This window comes from Staurois parvus, unplaced genomic scaffold (assembly GCF_062004578.1).
Source record: "Staurois parvus isolate SC_StPar_1 unplaced genomic scaffold, SC_StPar_1.0 ptg000165l, whole genome shotgun sequence".
NCBI lineage: Eukaryota > Metazoa > Chordata > Amphibia > Anura > Ranidae > Staurois > Staurois parvus.
The window spans coordinates 16,884,696-16,900,356 of record NW_028317961.1 but is presented as its reverse complement, the minus strand read 5'-3'; positions in this window follow the sequence as shown (position 1 = coordinate 16,900,356).

Sequence of the window (15,661 nt, the reverse complement as noted above, 5' to 3'; positions counted from 1 at the left end):
ATATTGACCAAATACTTATTTTCCACCATAATTTGCAAATAAATTCTTTCCAAATCAGGCAATGTGATTGTCTGGATTTTTTTTCTCATTTTGTCTCTCATAGTTGAGGTCTACCTATGATGCCAATTACAGGCCTCTCTCATCTTTTTAAGTGAGAGAACTTGCACAATTGGTGGCTGACTAAATACTTTTTTTCCCCACTGTATGTTCATTAACTGTGATTTTCCTGCAACATACCAATATTTTAATATAATTGCTGTTTGAAGAAGAGACAATAAAATAGAGGGGACTGTGGACTTGTGCCCAGAGAGATTATCCATAATTTTTTTAATATGTGCTAAAGTCTATGTGCAGTGTATCCTAAGGATCAAAAAAGACTCTTTAGCGACCTGTCGTGCGGGAAAGTCAAAGAGGAATATATGGGCTGTAGTGAACCATGACTTTTCAGGTTAAGAGGTAAATAAAAGGTAAATGCCGTAGGAAAATGAGAATTAGATCGACTAAAGGGGGTGGTTCTAAAACCCCCCAATCTTCTGCAAACTCCTCCACGATTAAAAAATACTTGCCCGTACAAGAAAAAAAAAAACCCACAAATGCAAGAGAACCACGTTGAAAGGCCCGCTAATCTTGGTGGAGATCAAGCTATATTGTCATTTGGTAATGGGGAAGAGAACCAAGATAAAGAAAGTTCAAGTATGGAAAATATGGGAGAACAAAGAAGTGTAGAACAAGAAGGGCCATTAGATCATCCACTTTTAAAAAATGACCTAGCAGAAATGTTTGCAAAATTGGAGACAGTTCTGAAAAAGGAGATCGGGACTCTCCGTAGTGACCTGGGTCATATTTTTACGTGCATGTAAGAAATAGAGAGAAAAACAGAAGAATATGCAAAACAAATTAAGAACTTAGAAGGGCAAGTAGAGGAGAGGTGGATAGCAAAGAAATAATTACTACTTACATTGGGAGGACTAGGAGAATCGCAACAGAAGGAATAATTTAAGGATCGGAGGTTTACCAGAGGAAATAGAACAGGAAGAGGACTTATTGGGGAAAATGAAAAAAATCTGTAACCCAATAATGGGAAGATCGGAGAAGGATCATTTAAAAGTGGACAGAGTATATAGGATTAGACGGTCAAGGGGTATCCCAGCAGAAAGTCCCAGAGATGTTATCGCTAGGTTCCAGGACTTAGGAGACAGAGAACGGATATGGAAAAGGCTGCGGGATATCAATGAAATAAAATATGAAGAAACAGTCATTGTCAGGGAACAAGAAGATCGCTGCAGCGCATGAATCTGCGCATGCACAGGATTCCGACAAGGCATACAGGCAGGCGGGCACTAGAACCCAGGCGCGCCTGTCACCAATGAAGAAACGGGCAGGCACTAGGATGCAGGTGCGCCTGTCGGCGCGTGGCGGGCTATTTAAAGAGCACTTCCTTGCTGATTCAGTGCTGACTGGTGTTCAGCTCTCCCTGTGTCCTGCTTGTCCTGTGCGATTCCTTTGTTCCTGACCCGACTCCGATTACTCTCCTGCTCCTGGTTCCTGACTTCGGCTCTGTTCCTGACTTTGGCTTTTCCTCCTGATTCTGTACCACGCTGCCTGACTGTTGATGACCCCGGCTATCCTATGACTCTGCTCCTGTCCTGTGTCCTGGCTACCTACCTTGCTCTACTGCACATCAGGCAATCCACAGAACCTGCTCTGTCTACTGCTACGGTGCCCAAATCTGAGGATATCCTGCCTACCAAGGTCATCACCTACAAGAGCCGCAATCAACAACCTCTGGCGCTCTTGTCCCCCTGGTCCCTAGACGCCTGCTGTTCCAACCTCAGCGGGGTCAGGTCTAGTGACACAAGTGAGGCCGACCTTGTCAATTCAGTCTCCCATCAGGTACGTGACAGTCATACAAATTTTTGCCGATATTTCCCCAGAGACATTAGCAAGGAGGAGATCCTTAAAACCACTGTTAATTCATATGAGAGAGAAAAACATTCGATACAATTATATTCTTCTGAGATACCCAGAAGAATATAATGACTTTTGTGATAAATTAGATTTACAGAGCTTGAATATTGTGGGATGGTCAGACGGGGCTGGGGAGAAGGAAGAACAGGGCTCAGGAGGCTGGCAACAGATACCTGGGAGGAAGAATTAGGAGGACGCAGCGCAGGGGTGGCAAGGGGAGAGAGTAGAGAGGGTGGGTTTTTGTTTTTCATACCCCGCTTCCCTTTTTTTTTTCTCCCTCTCTCCTTGTGGGCTGCGTCCAGTGTCCCTCACTTGCATTTACCCCCCTTATGGAAAAACGGGGGGGAAAGGGGGGGACACGGCGGATGGAGCAGGTTGGCGTCCCGAGGGACATAGCACTTACCTACAAACCAGGAATGTCATCTATCTAGGTAAAGGAGAGGTGGTCATGTGTCGAGTTTCACCCTAAAATAGGAATCATTAGTAGGGATTTCCCGAGTCAGATTGCAAGGCCTAATGCAGGCCAGGAGGGGAGGGGGGTGGGGGAAGGAAGGGAAGGATGGGTGGGAGGGAATGGGATGGGGAAGAGGAAGGTCCACATTATAAATTATCTATATCTTTTACTGTGTGAAGGAAAGTTAATAGGTCAAAATAACTGTGGGTGAAAAGAGTGGGATTAAGTTTACGACCTATAACGTGAAAGGGCTAAACTCCCCCAAAAAAAGAAATAAGATACTCAGGGAAGTCCAACAATATTCAATAGATGTAATATTTCTTCAAGAAACCCATTTAACCTGAAATACAAATGTGAAATTATACTCGAAGTCTCTCAAATGTGGTATTACGCTGATTCATCTGTAAAAGGGGCGAAGGGAGTATCAATTGGGTTTTCAAAAAAAATTTATTCTTCCCTGGAGGACAGAATGGAAGACCCAGAGGGTCGGTTTTTGTTCATCAGAGCAAAATTACAAGGAAGGGAATATACACTAGCTAATGTTTATTGTCCAAATAAAAACCCAGCTAAGTTTTTAGAGGGGGTGCTATGGAAAGTCGCTGAATTTAAAAAGGGGTATCTGGCCGTGGCGGGAGATTTTAATGTGTGTTTAGATCCTCAGTGGAATGCATCATCATGTACAAGGAGAGAAGAGGATAGGAATTTGAAATCATTGAAGAAGTTATTTTATAAACATCAATTGGTAGATGTGTGGAGAGTAAATCACCTGAGAGAAAGAGATTATACCTTCTTCTCTCATGTGCATGGTTCATATTCAAGATTGGATTAAATAATGATATAGCATAGACAGTTGGAGACATTGATAGGTTCCAACACAGAGGTAATATTTATCTCTGATCATTCTCCAGTCACAATGAGGTTACAAGTAGGTGGAGGTGAAGATAAAATATTCTCTTGGAGGTTAAATGAAATTCTTTTTCAGGACCCCGAGGTAGAGAAAAGGTTAAAGCGGGAAATTGAACAATTTTTTTAGTTAAACGAGACTAATGAAATATCTGTGGCAACAGTCTGGCAGACACATAAAGCCTATATAAGGGGAATCTTGATCTCTATAGGAATAGAAAAGAAGAAAGAAAGAGGAGAAAAAATAACGTTGGTGATGGAAGAGCTTCATAAACTGGAACAAATACATAAAAGAAAGAACGGAATAGATATTTGCTAGAAGATAATATTGAAAAGAGATGAGTTAAAAGATCTGATGGAACAAGAAACAAGGAGGATATTTAATGAGGTCTCAAAGGAAAGATACAAATGGGGGAATAGACCCCGAAAACATCTAATGAGAAGACTTAAGAAGAAGAAACCTAGAAATTTTATAGAAAAAATAAGAGATGGGAAGGGAGAAATAGCGTACAATACCTGTGATATTGATAGGAGGTTTTATAAATATTATAGTTGTCAGGGCTGGAGCTGTGGAATGGTCAGGCAGGCCTTATGGTAAGGTCACGCACTGACTGGACCGACAGAACCCTCGAGCAGGTGCCTCCATTCCTTGAGACCCTGAATAATGGCCAACAACTCCCTGTCTCCAATCTGGTAGTTGCATTCTGCAGAGGAAAGCTTCCTGGAGTAGAACCCACAGGAAAGTAGGGGTCCATCGGGCAACCGACGCTGAGACAGGAGGGCGCCTACTCCCATCTCTGATTCATCAACCTCGAGGACAAAGGGCAACCCAGGATTGGGATGAGACAGTATCGGAGCCAAAGCGAAGGCGGATTTCAGAGCCTCGAAAGCTAAGATGGCCTCGGATGACCACTCGTGGGGATTGCTGCCCTTCTTGGTCAGATCTGAGAGAGGCTTGGCCAGCGTGGACCTTCTGAGGGTCCATGGAAAATCCCACTGTGGAAATGATGTAGCCCAAAAAGGCAACCTGGGATCGGTGGAATTCACAATTCTCGAGCTTACAGAAAAGTTCGTTCTCACATAACCATTGCAGCACCCGCTTAACATCCTGGATATGAGATTCCATGGAGACAGAGTAAACCAGGATGTCATCCAAGTAAACCACCACGCACTGCTGCAACAAGTCACGAAATACATCATTGATGAACTCCTGCAAGACCACGGGCGCGTTACACAACCCGAAGGGCATCACCAGGGATTCATAGTGGCCGGTTCTGGTGTTAAACGCGGACTTCCACTTGTCCGACTCCTTGATCCGTACGAGGGTGTACGCAGCCCTAAGGTCGAGTTTAGTAAAGACCGTTGCTCCCTTGAGGCGGTCAAACAACTCGGTAATCAACGGGATTGGGTAGGCATTTTTAATCGTGATTCGATTGAGGCCCCTATAATCAATGCAAGGCCTCAATTCACTTCCCTTCTTTTTTACGAAGAAAAAGCCAGCTCCTGCTGGGGAAGTAGACTTGCAAATGTGCCCCCGGGAAAGCGCATCCGCAACGTACTCCCCCATGGCCTGATTCTCCGCAACCGAAAGAGGATACACCCTGCCACGAGGAGGAGTGGCACCGGGTTGCAAGGCTATGGCGCAATCGTATGGACGATGGGGAGGCAGCGCATCGGCGCGCACCTTGTCAAACACGTCCAGGTACTCCCCATAGTCAGTAGGCAACACATAGTCCGAGGAGGCACACAACACCTTAAATGGCCCACGGATTCAACCGGCCCCACACTGTGGAGACCACGAGAGAATCTCGGCCGACCGCCAATTAAAGGTCGAATTGTGCTTCTGAAGCCAGGGATACCCCAAAACCACAGAGTAGTGCGGAGAAGAAATTACCTGGAAACAGGCCAACTCCCTCTGAACAGCCCCAATAGCTACTTCAACCGGCAGGGTCTCGTGGGTAACCTGCGGCGGTTGCAGGGGCCTGCCATCTATCGCCTCGAGAACCAATGGGGTAACTCGAGACTGAGTGTCAGGGCTGGAGCTGTGAAACGGTCAGGCAGGCCTTATGGTAAGGTCACGCACCGACTGGCGACAGCCTCTGGTGACCCACAGACCGGAGTCCCTCAGGGCGTGGAGTCTAAGCCCCAGACTGCCCTTCACCAGGGCCCCTGATGGTGGGGATGGACTTGACGCAGCCTGAGACCAGGTCGCGACCCCGGAGTAACCCCAGCTGCCGTATGGCTGCCGCCAATGGCGTATAGAGGGTAGGGGCCAGATGGAAAGACGTATAGCATGGTCGGACAGGCCGGGTCGATAACAGCGGAACAGACAGAACAAGACGGTAGGCAAGAATACTCAGGTCACGGGCCAGGTTCAGCAACGGGAGGTCAGGTAATGGAATAAAGCAGAGAATGGTCAGAACGGGCCAAGGGTCAGAGCAAGAGGAGTCTTTATCAAAGCCGAGTCGGTTTCCAGGAGAGCTGAACAAGAGCTTGCTGCAATGCAACATACAGGACAAGAATGCAAAGAACGGCTGCAACCAACAGACTTAAATGTGATAAGCCGCACCCTCCTGGGAGGAGCTGCAGAGGACTGAGAGCATAAAGGATCCCACAATGCTTAGCAGACACCCAAGATGGATGCCAGCACATGAAGCAGCACAAACCCTGAGGAAAGGTAGGACCTTGACAATAGTGAACTTTATGAAGTGAGGGGTGGCAACCAAAGGGAAAAGGAAGAGGAGAGGAAACAAATTAGGCAGAAATATTTAAGTGAAGTATAATTGCCATGATTAACACAAGAAAATTTAGAGACTCTGGAGAGTCCTATTACCCCGGAAGAAATTAATATAGCCTTAAAACTACGACCGTAGGTAAAAGTCCAGGACCAGATGGGTACACAGTGGCGTATTATAAAAAGTTCAAGGATCTTCTTGTCCCCAAAATCTGTAGATATATGAATGCGATAGGAGAGGGGTTAGAAATGAGGGAAGAGTCATTGCAGGCCCACATTACGCTTATTCTAAAGCAGGGGAAGAATGGCTCACAATGTGCAAGTTATAGGCCTATATCATTATTAAATACAGACACTAAACTTTATGTGAAGGTCTTGGCAACATGACTGAAGGATCTGATGCTTGAATGGGTCCATTTGGATCAGGTGGGCTTTATACCGGGAAGAGAAGGGAGGGATAACAGCCTGAGATCCTTGATTCTTGTACAAAGGGCTAAAAGAGAGAAAATACCGGCAATACTCCTGTCGAATGATGCTGAAAAGGCTTTCCATAGGGTTAATTGGGGATTTATGTTCGATATGTTGGAAACATTAGGAATGGGGCCTAAAATGCTGAACTGGATAAAAGGATTATATAAGTATCCATCAGCGGCGGTTAAGGTAAATGGAGCTCTTTCACAGTTTTCAAGACTGTATAATGGTACCAGACAGGGATGTCCCCTGTCCCCTTTACTGTTTGTTTTGTCCCTGGAACCGTTCTTGGAGAGGGTAAGGAAATGTATTGATATAAAGGGGATAACACTAGGAGAAACAGAGCATAAAGTAGCCGCTTATGCAGATAACATGTTATTCTATATCGCTAATCCCAGAATATCGCTGCCCAATCTAATGAAAGTATTAAAACTGTATGGGGAGATGTCAAACTTGAAAATAAACCCTGTAAAATCAGAAATTTTAAACATTAACCTTTCAATGTCAGAGAAGACGAGCCTACAAAAGGAATTCCCTTTCACTTGGTTATCTTGGAGTAAAATTAACCCCTTCTTTAAAAGGTTTATATCAGCAAACTACATGGGGTCACTGGAATATATATGAAATATTTTTTATAATTGATGATTTTTCTATTCTGTATAATAATCAAATAAAAATTTTAATTAAAAAAAAGCAAAACTACACTGCAACGAGCTCCACAAAAAAAAAAAAAAAAAGCTTTTAGTGGCAGGGGCATTTACCTGCAGGAAAAAAACCCAGGGCCAGTGCATCCAGGAGCAGCAGCGTTTTGGCACAAAAAAACGTCTGAAGCACCTATACGCGTGTTAACGCTAGGTGCGTTTAGCACTTGGGCATTATTTCATTTCAATAGCTAGAGTTATTATTCTTTCCAATTAAATTAACTACCTGCCGACCGCAGATAGCCGAATGACGGCTGCACTGCGGCCGGCCAGTTCTGAGTGGACGTCATATGACGTCCTCCCAGAACGCGCTCTCCTGCGCGCCCCAGGGGGCGTGCACCCGGCGATCTCCGTGATCGCTGTGTCCTTCGGACACAGCTGATCACGTGATGTGGTAAAAGGCCAATCACAGCGGCCTTTTACCACGTGATCAGCGGTGTCCAATGACACGCTGATCAGAGGGAAATGCAAGTGCCGGTTCTCGGCTGCACTTTCCTCACGCTGTCAGATCGTGAGGAAAGTACTGCCGAGAACCGGCAGTTGTCAGAGCGGGGATCGGCACCGATCACCAGGGCACTGATAATCAGTGCCCTGATGATCGGTGCCCAGCAGTGCCACCCGCAAGTTCCGCCCACCTGTGCCCAGCAGTGCACCCACTAGCTCCGCCCACCTGTGCCCAGCAGATCACCCACCTGTGCCCAGCAGTGCACCCACCTGTGCCCAGCAGTGAACCCACCTGTGCCACTCTGCAGTGTCACACACCTGTGCCCAGAAGTGCCACCCACCTGTGCCCAGCAGTGCCACCCACCTGTGCCCACCCACCTGTGCCCACCAGTGCCACTCACCTGTGCCCACCCACCAGTGATGCCCACCAGTGCCACCCACCAGTGCAGCCCAGCAGTGCTGCCAGTCAGTGCCACCAGTCAGTGCCCAGGGGTTGTGCCAGTCAGTGCCCAGCAGTGATGCCAGTCAGTGCCGTCTATCAGTACCCATCATCAGTGTCAGCTATCAGTGCCGCCTATCAGTGCTGCATATTAGTGCCGCCTATCTGTGACACCTCATTAGTGCTGTCTATCCGTGCCGCCTATCCGTGCCACCTCATTAGTACTGCCTATCAGTGCCCTTTAGTTCTGCCTATCAGTGCCCATCAGTGCCGCCTATCAGTGCCCATCAGTGCTGCCTCATCAATGCACATCAGTGAAGGAGAAAAAATACCTGTTTGAAAAATTTTATAATAGAAACAAAGAAACTTTTTTTTTTTTTCAAATTTTTTGCACTTTTTTTATTTATAGCGCAAAAAGTAAAGCGTCCAGTGGCGATTAAATAACACCAAAAGAAATCTCTATTTGTGAGGAAAAAAATGATCAAAATTTCATATGGGTACAATGTTGCATGACCACGCAATTGTCAATCAAAGTGCGGCAGCGCTGAAAGCTGAAAATTGGCCTGGTAAATAAGGGGGTATAAGTGCCTGGTAGGCAAGTGGTTAATTGACGCCCAATTGTTTGAGGCCTGTAAACACGCCTAAACGCTTGTAAAAGCAACACTTTCATAAGAGTCAGGTGTTTTTTCTGCCAAAACACTGCTGCCAAGAGGAGGAGCATTCTTAAAACATCCTGTGTGTATGAGACCTACAAAACCACATTTTTTTTCTGCTCCTAAGGGCTCATTCACACCATGGTGCAGAGACCTCAGTTTTTCTGCATGCGTTCTGCAAGGGCACAACAAAATAATTTGTTCTCTCTGTGCCCTATTCACACCACAACACTAGTATCATGTGCAGATTTTTTCTGCACAGGAATCTGCAGCATATATAAAACTCATTGAAGCATGCATGAAAACTGGTATAAACTGATGTCTCTGCAAGTGAAATCTGTGTGTCAGTTTCCATCAGTTTTTCTGCATGTATAGTGTGAATGAGCCCTAAATGCTGAAGCTTGAAAATGCTACTAGCCTAAAATAGTGTCCATGGACATATAGGATAACACTATTTAGCTTCTAGGAGCAGAGAAAAAATGCTGATAACAGCTTCTAGGATTTAGTCTTGAAGAAGCAGACAATCTGTGAAATACGTAGACATCTAAGGATTACGTTTCTATTGATTTGTTTTTATTGTACTCTTTTATATGATTTTATTATATATTTTAGTGATTATGTTATAAAATAAGTGAATTTTGCAGCTTTGACTATATAGTAGAAAAAATATTTTGTGTCAGACAGTTAATTAGTGCATGAAGAGGTTCTCTGACTATAGTTCAACAGCCCACAACAGTGAAGAAAACTATAGCGGTGGAGATATGCTAAAATGCTAGCAAAGTAGGAGATAGATAGACACCTTGTGGCTCTGAAGGCATCCCTGTAGAAGAGCCGAAAACCAGAAATCAAAAGAAAAGAGAGGGAGACAAGAGTGGGGAGAAGTAGGGGACGGACGTTCACAATGCTTTAGTTCAGTTTGTGAGATATGGTTGGTGTAGCTGGCCAGCTAAGACCAGTCCTAGGTTGCTAATATGGTTCACATATATGTGTATACCAAACCTGCCAATAACATCAGTATAGTATATATGTGCACATGTTAAAGCCAAAAGCAAAATCATTGCTGTAATTTATGTCTTTGATTGTTATATGACATTTATATATTCATTGTGTTAGCAGAAGCAGAAAAGGAAAATATGCCTTTAAGAGTTAGTATAGAGCTGAGCCAATCACAGACAGCCTCACACTGTACAGAGCCTTAACCAATCCCAGCCAGTTTCACATTTATGCCTGTGTAAAACTCCCTGCTAGGATTTTCTAGAGACACATGCTCACCAGACAGAAGAGGAAACAGACAGTTCCAATCAGAAAAGCTTTATGGAGCAGAGAAGGCCAAATAGGTATTTAATGCACTTGTATGTTCCTCTATTGTTTGACAGTGCAGGTGGATCTGTGTTTTGAAACTGTTGTGTGTGTTTTACTTGTAGTTCCACCGAACGAACTTACAAATTTACGAATCGAATATAGCAAATCGAATTTACCGAATCTAACGAAATTATCAATCTATCGAATCAACCCAATGTAATACGAATGAAACCATTGTAATATGAAAGAAATAAGCCATTGTAAGCAGTTATATGAAGAAGATTGAAGTTATTAAAGAAGTTAACTAAAGTATTCGGTGTGCTTTTTAAACCTACTGCATCCATAGAGCGGCATTGGAGGAATTACAGAGTAAAGTCAGTCTAATCAAACAAAGAAACAGCAATTGCATAATTTTTCTAATGCCACAGTGCACTAGGCACCAAAGGGTGCTGCGCCTGCCACAGTTGGGTTATAGTGAGGTAAAGCTGTTCGCTTAAATTTCCGGGTGGGCGTATTGGATCCATGGAGTCCAAGTTTTAAAGAATCTCTCATGGGTATCTGAGAGTATACTAGCCAGTTTTTCATTCATTAAAAAGAAGTCAAGGCGGCGGTGCAGGAGTGAAGGGTATGAACTGCTGTTTCCAGGCTTTCGCTATGGTTTTTTTAGCCCCCAATAGTACGTGAGTGACTAGTTTAAATTTGTGTTTAGACATACATGGATGTTTTTAAATTGTACATCTTTTAAGTCTACACACAGAGGCTCCTCTCTTCCTTTCTTTTTATTATGTGCTACAGAATCTGCTCCAAGTTCATCACTGAGGCTGCCATTAGTGATTGTGGACTACATATTAAGACTTTTTTCTTTGAGCTTATAATGGCATGATATCACCATGCCAAACATAACTGACTTTCTTGGTCTAAAATGTAAGCACTGTTGTCCTACAGAATAATTTTTCATCTATATTTGCATATAGGATAGTGTATAACAGCAGAATATATTTTTTTTTGCACTTATACCAAGTGTATGCGTACATATACACATAGGATTTTACCGTTTAGGAGCATCAGAGTTTTAGGGGCAGTTAAACATTCCTCTTTTGAACACAGAAGAATCACATTCAGGAGAGGAACATTTTGGTGCTTTGGTGTTTAACCAGTTCCCAACAGCTCTATAGCCAAAGGATGGCTGCAGTTGTATGTTTCTGGGACAATGTCCATGGACGTTATGTCAGAACACCCCCCCTGCACGCCCCCAGCGGCGCGCACCCAGTGCCGGCCGGTGATCGCTGTGTCCTACAGACACATCTGATCACGTCATACGGTAAACAGCCAATCATGGCGGCCTTTTACCAAGTGTACAGCTGTGTCCAATGACACAGTAGATCACCGGGTAAATACAGTTGCCGGTTATTGGCTGCACTTTCCTTACACTGTTGTAGCGTGAGGAAAGTACTGTGGAGAACCGGCAATTGTCAGTGAAGGGATTGGCACTGATCATCAGAGCACTGATGATCAGTGCCACCCATCAGTGCCGCCTACCTGTGCCCATCAGTGCCACCCACCTGTGCCCATCAGTGCTGCCCATTGTAGCAAGCGTACACACAGAGATGGATGCAGTTCAACCATTTTGGCTTCAACCTCCATCTTGGCAAAGGGGTTAACCATCCTGGCAAACATATTTCCCTCTCATTCTCCCCCTCCCTCTCTGAGAGTCACAGCAACATTTGGCCAGTGTGTGTGTGTGTTAGGAGTGTCACAGGAGGCCAGGGCCCAGCAGGGGGCTAGGAGCTATAAAGTCCCCAAGGGAGCTGGGGCCTAGCTGTCCAAAGAACCTGTGCAATGTAACACCTCGTATAAGATAAGGCAAGCTTTCCCAGGAGTTCAAAGAACATTCCCAGGAAACATGACCAGATAACCTTTGTTAAAATCCATATTCCCCTATATCTCATATCTTGGAATATGAGAGACTTACATAAAAACCGGACATATCGTCAGATTGGCTAAGAGGACACGAACATTTTGGTAGGTCACTCGCCTTGTCTCGAATACATAGGAAAGCCGAAAAGTAAATCTCGTGAACCGTTCAGTGTATAATTTCATAATTCATATCTAATCAATCCTCAGACAAGTCTGCATAATAATCTACCCGCAGGTGGAATGTCACTTGTGCAGATGGAAAGTTATGGGCCAAAATATAAGTTAGGAGAGATTTTGGCTCTAGTTGAGGTATCCGTCCAAACCTCCACACCCTAAACGGGGTATTGGTCCTTGACTTCAGAGACACCCTCTGCTGGGGAACTAAAAATTGGGCTGTCAGGCCTAAGAGAGGGAAGTTGAAGAATTCTCCCATTGACCATCGAAACAGAGGGAGATCAAAGTACCCTTCTGCTCTGAAACTTGATCTGCTTAAATCCAAGGCTTAATGGCAAGTACTTTAACCCTTTAACCTCCTTCTGTTATCTCTTTGCTTTGCTGTTGTTCTCTGTATATTTATATATATATATTGGTTACATCTTTGTTCTGTAAATATTTTTATTGCACCCATTTGACCTTTTAGTAATAAATCTTTCCTTCTGAAAGTGTTAAACTGTTTCTATAGCTCTTAATTGCAATTTACGAATTCCTGCCTCTAAAGAGAATGCTACTGTGTTTGTTTAACCCTCTGTATAACCGGCCTGCGGTGACCGTTTTATACAGACGATTATCTCAAACATTATAGTGTTATAGCTGATATCGTCGAGTTTCCTCTTTCTCTGTACAAAAAGGAGGTGGTGGCAGTGTGAAGGGTTAATCGCGTAATTAACCTGACCCAGTAACAATCGCATTCAGGCTGCGGGTGCATCGATTGTGGTCCAATTAGCTGGAAAATCGTTGTGCAGGGTGCAGCTGAGTGTGGCATTGTTATGCATGTGACATCACGGTTTTAGATTGGCTAGTCCTTCGGTCACGAGTTTGGTGAGAAGGGCTGGGGTCTGATGCAGCGTTCGTCACATATTGGTGACAGCGATCGTGGGATCGTCACATATTGGTGGCAGCGATCCCACGTCCGTCACACCCATCTGTGCCCAGCAGTGCTGCCCAGCACTGCCGCCTATCAGTGCAACATAATCAGTGCCAGCTCATCAGTGCTGCCTATTATTGCCACCTATCAGTGCCTTCTATCAGTGCCCATCAGTGCTGCCTATCCGTGCCACCTCATCAGTGCCCATCAGTACTGCCTAGCAATGCCCATCAGTGCTGCGTATCAGTGCATCCTCATCAACGCACATCAGTGAAGGAGAAAAATTACCTGTTTGCAAAATTTTATAATAGAAACAAAGAAAACCTTTTTTTTTTAATTTTTTGCTCTTTTTTTGTTTATAGCACAAAAAATAAAACACCCAGTGGAGATTAAATACCACCAAAAGAAAGCTCTATTTGTGTGAGAAATATTTTAAAAAAATCCATATGGGTACAATGTTGCATGACTGCGCAATTATCATTCAAAATGCCACAGCGCTGAAAGCTGATAATTGGCCTGGGCAGGAAGGGGGTAGAAGTGCCCAGTAGGCAAGTGGTTAATCCATGTCAATGTTAAATACTCTGGCCCAGCAAATGAAAAAATGTCCAAACGCTAAACCTGGTTAAAGGCGGCTAAACGCTGTACCGCTGTACATGCATTTTTGCTGCATTTAGCATTTTTCTACTGCCAGGAGAGAGTAACGTCTATGGGAGTTCATGTGTACACGACATCTAAAGTGCTCATATGCATTTACATGTGTAAATTTTGCAGATATGTATGGCTCCAGATTCAGGTATGCCCCACCTTTTTGTATGCTGCTAAACGAACTTCACATTTTGTTTGTAGACACAGTTGTGTGTACATGCTCATTCTATCATAAACTCGTATGTCAGGAGCACCTGCATATAAACGTGACAATTGCATCACACATGTTAGTTATCACTGTGCACTCCAGAGTGAGAGCAATAATTCTAGGCCAGTGATTTACTGTTAACTCTTAACAAATTATCTTGAAATTTTGAATACAGTATCACATGACATGTTTGGTGTCTATTTACTTGATAGAATCTTTTATATTTTACCAAAAATATGGTAATATAGTGTGTGCATGCATTGAAATTAATTTGAGTGTATTTTTTTACTATATTAGTATTTTTACATACCATGTGACATAAAAACTGTGACTATAAGCTGTATACTCTCCAATGATTCTGCTTTCAGAAAATATATTATGTATATATATTATATGTAAATATAAATATATTATGTTTTGGGGGTTTTACTAGTCTTGATGCTCAAAATTTGCATTTTAACTTGTGTGCAAAAAATAAAAAAGATCCTGGCAGCCAAAGGTTTCAAAGATCTTCATCCTTCATCTAATTTGTAAAAATGCAATGTAATACAGTACACAGTATGGAAAAAAGTACGGAATCACCACTCTTGGAAAATGTTCATTCAATTGTGTAGAAATAAAACTAATCACAGACATGGCTCAAAACTATTTTAATTTAACATTCCAACCTTCTGGAAGAAAGGAAGAAAAAAAAAAGAAAAAAAGAAAAAAAACTGTAGCCAATTGCAACTGGGAAAAAAATATAGAATCACTCAACTCTGAGGAAAATATTATGGAATCACAATGTCCTTTGCAGTTCTAAAATAAACATCTGCATCAGATTACATCTGCTAATTAGTCTGCAGTTAAAAAAAAGAGTGCTTGCGCACCTTGGTGAGCTGTTGCACCAAGCTGATTGACATGAATGGTGGCTCCAACACAAGAGGTGTCAGTTGAAACAAAGGAGAGGATTATAAAACTTCTTCAAGAAGGTAAATCATCACTGGACCAAGTACAAATCAAATGAGAAGGTTGTAAAAGGGAAAGTACTGGTAGACAAGGAAAACAGCAAAGTGTCAAGATAGAAAACTTAAAGCAGTATGCCTTGAAAACAGAAAATGCACAGCAAAACAAATGAGGAACAAATGAGCAGAAACTGGAGTCAATGTCTGTGACCGAACTGTAAGACATCGCCTAAAGGAAATGGAATTTACATACAGGAATGCCAAATGAAAGCCATCATTAACACCTAAACAGAGAAAAACAAGTTTACAGTAGACTAGAGAAAAACAATCATGGACTGTGGATGACTGGATGAAAGTGATATTCAGTGATGAATCACGAATCTGCATTGGGCAGGGTGATGATACTGGGACTTTTTTTTTGTTCCGTTCCATATAAAGACTGCCTGAAGAAAACATGCAAATTTCCACAATCATTGATGATCAGGTTGCATGTCAGGTAAAGGTACAAGGGAGATGACAGTCATTAAATCTTCAGTAAATGCATAGGTTTATATTTGGATTTTGGCCAATTTTTTTATTCCATCAATTGAAAGAATGTTTGGTGATGATGATATCATTTTTCAGGAAGATAATGCATCTTGCCATAGGGCAAAACCCATGAAAACTTTCCTCCAATTAATAAATCTAATGTCAATAGCATGGCCTGCAAATAGTACAGACCTCAATCCAACTGAAAATCTATGGTGGAAATGAAAGAAAATGGTCCATGACCAGGCTCCAACGTGCAAAGCTGA